The sequence below is a fragment of the Microtus ochrogaster genome, chromosome 7, assembly GCF_000317375.1.
Source record: "Microtus ochrogaster isolate Prairie Vole_2 chromosome 7, MicOch1.0, whole genome shotgun sequence".
In the NCBI taxonomy this organism is placed as follows: Eukaryota; Metazoa; Chordata; class Mammalia; order Rodentia; family Cricetidae; genus Microtus; species Microtus ochrogaster.
In genome coordinates, this window is record NC_022014.1 from 862,417 (window position 1) to 865,530 (window position 3,114).

Sequence of the window (3,114 nt, forward strand, 5' to 3'; positions counted from 1 at the left end):
TCCCTGGGGATGAGCTCCCCCCCACCCCCACCCCCACGCTTGGTCCTTGGTGCTATATGACTTTCTGGCTGGGGATGTAAATTGCTGAGTAGCCCACAAGAGATCTGAACCTGAGATGACCGAAGGAATCCTGGGTATGTACACCACTGGGCCCCTTCAGCCAGCTGTTGCTGGAGCTGTTGAGTGCAGGCTGGCTTGACTCGGATCCCCTCGGGTCATTTCCACAGCATTTCACATGCCTCGTGCCTCCGGTGTCTCCAAACAGTGCTGTTCAGAGGCTAAGGGTCTCCTGCTGGCATGCCAAGGCTGTGGACACTGGGATCCTTTCCGATCCCAGGTGCTGTGTCCACTTGCAGAGACCCCAGCAGGCTTGTGCAGTGACACCGACCCCTCGTGTCCCATCCCTTTGGGTTCCTCTTGGTTAAAGGCATGCAGCTACATTGCTGCTGAATGCGTGGGCAGGGCTCGGCCTCTACACAGAGGAGGGCATGGCTCCGAGAGCAGGGTCATCTGTGCAGCCCAACTCTGCCCTGAGCCTCAGAAGCCCGCACCAGAGCTGCAGGGAAGTCCCTGGGTGTCTGCAGAGCAGGTGGCCTCCGTCTGAACACCCAGCCCTGTCAGCTGTTGAGAGCCCTAGTTGGAAGAAGCATTCCAGGGACATTCCTTCTGTCTGGAGCAGGGACTTGGCCTGAACCTTGAACCAAAAAAACCAGAACAAGCTGCACCAGTTTGCTCCACCTCAAAACAAATGCTTTTTTTTTTCTTCTTTTTTTATAGCGCTGAGAACAAAACCCGAGTTCTGGGGTTGGCATGCTTTGTTTTCCCACTAGGGAACAGTTAGTGAGCAAGACTAAACTGGATCTTCTGACTGAGTGGGGAGGAAGAGGGCCTCTGCAAGGTGGGTTTATTCAGTTAGCTCCCCTGCAGACAGATGCTGGAAGTCAGGCCGGGGTCTTCAGAGATTGCCTGAAGGTGTCTACAGGCTGGAGGGTTCTGTCCTGTGGATAGTGCTGGCAGCCCGTGGAGAGGCAGGGGAGAAATGTATGGGTTTTGAAGCCTTCTGGCAGCCACAGGAAAGGGTGCAGAAGCCTCCAGATGAAACTGACCCACGACATACCCTTCTTTATGAAAAAAAAAAAAAAGAGGTGGTTGCTTCCTCTGGGTCACGTGATCTTTCCACCCTGATATGCACAATGGCACCGAAAAAAACACCTTCCCACAATGCCACCCCTGGCTGGAGGGGTTTTTACCACTGTCTCTTTCATGCCACTGTTGATTTTCTGTCTGTTCAGCAGACCCTGAATCTACTGAGAGTTTAACTATCATCTTCTTTCTGTACTCAGTGCCCCTCTACAGACTGTGACCTGGTGGGATTTCTGGCCCACTGGCACCAGCCGCCAAATGTTGTTTCTATCTAACTTGTTCTGCTTACCAATAAAAAGTCAGATGTTGGAATGAAAACCTGGTTCATTAGAGAAACCTGGAAGCAACCAGCTGACCCTCCTTTCTGGCCTGAGACCCAGCAAGAAAAGCTCTCCGCTCTTCCCAAACCAAAAAGACTGAATCTCTAAGTCCCTCCTTCTCCTTCCTCTGTGTCTCTATCCACATTTCTGGGTTCTCCGGACTCTCTAGGGCTAATTATTGTCAACTGGTTGCTGGCTTTGCCCCCTGATCCAAGGTGGATTTTATTAACACAGCCTTGGAGTTTCACAGCGTGGGCAGGTGTCCCGAAACACACCGTGATAAGAAATACCTGGTAGAAGTGACCTACGGGAGGAATGGCTGCTCTGAGCTCACGGTTTCGGGAGTGTTTCAGTCCATTCCGGCAGGAAGGCAGACTCGCAGGGACAGCCCTGTCTTTGGTCAAGTGGGAGGAAGGGAGCCTGCGGCCTCAGCTTGTTCATGTGATGGAGACCAAAAGCAGAGGCATCAGACCACGGGCAGAGGTGGGCGTACATGCCAAAGGTAGCCCCAAGCCAGCTACTTCTACCAGCCAGGCCCCAGCTTCTAAAGGTCACACAGTCTTCAAAATGGTACCCCATGTGGAACAAGCAAGGTACATTACTACCCTGAGAGGATGCCTCCCTAGAAATCCTGTCAGATTTTTCTAGAAGCTTGAGTCTGGAGACTGTAATTGAATTTGCTTCCTGACCTCCTTTGCTTCTCTGGATTCCCCAGGTAACCTGAGATCTGAAGCGGTCCCTCCAAAACACAATCACAGCCGAGGCTGCCCTAGGAAAATATGTTTGCTTCCCGTTACCTTCAGTCCAAAGCGAGTCCACAAAAGTGCTTCCTGGCTTTGTTACCTTGTACTGGTTGCTTGCCCTCTCTGAGTCCTGATACCTTTCTGTATCGAATGGAGCTACTTCTGTCCTTCAGAAGGGTCTATGGAAATGAATGTGTTATGAGAACACTCATGCCCCTGCCTGGCACAGGGTCCCCTTCTCTTACCTGAAGATAGCAACTGCATGATGGGGTGAGGGAGGGAGCTAGGGTCACAAGATGTGTATGGCTGAGTTTAATCAGGGTTCTGTAAAAGAGGTTAAATTTAGTTCAGATGTAAATTTAGCAAATAAGTGTGGTTTAGGGTCTTACCCCCCTTTTCTGTTTATGGCTTGGTTCAGCCTCTGTCTCCCTAAGCAATCATCCACACAGCACTAATTAAGACATCTATGGAGCTCCCAAAAAGTGAAATTCCGAGACCCAGATGCCTGCCAAAGCGTTCTGGAACTTGTCATTTTTTTCATGTGCTCGGTGCCATCCAGAACAGCACCAGTCCTTCATGGCAGGGGCCAGTCCCATAGTGCAATGCTCTGCCAGTGGCTTTCCCAGTGCCGTGCCCCTAACTCTGAGCTCCTCCCCAGTGGCTTTCCCAGTGCCATGCCCCTAACTCTGAGCGCCCACCCCCCAGTGGCTTTCCCAGTGCTGTGCCCCTAACTCTGAGCGCCCCCCCCAGTGGCTTTCCCAGTGCCGTGCCCCTAACTCTGAGCGCCCCCCCCCCAGTGGCTTTTTCAGGGCCGTGCCCCTAACTCTGAGCGCCCCCCCCAGTGGCTTTCCCAGTGCCGTGCCACTAACTCTGAGCGCCCCCCCCAATGGCTTTCCCAGTGCCATGCC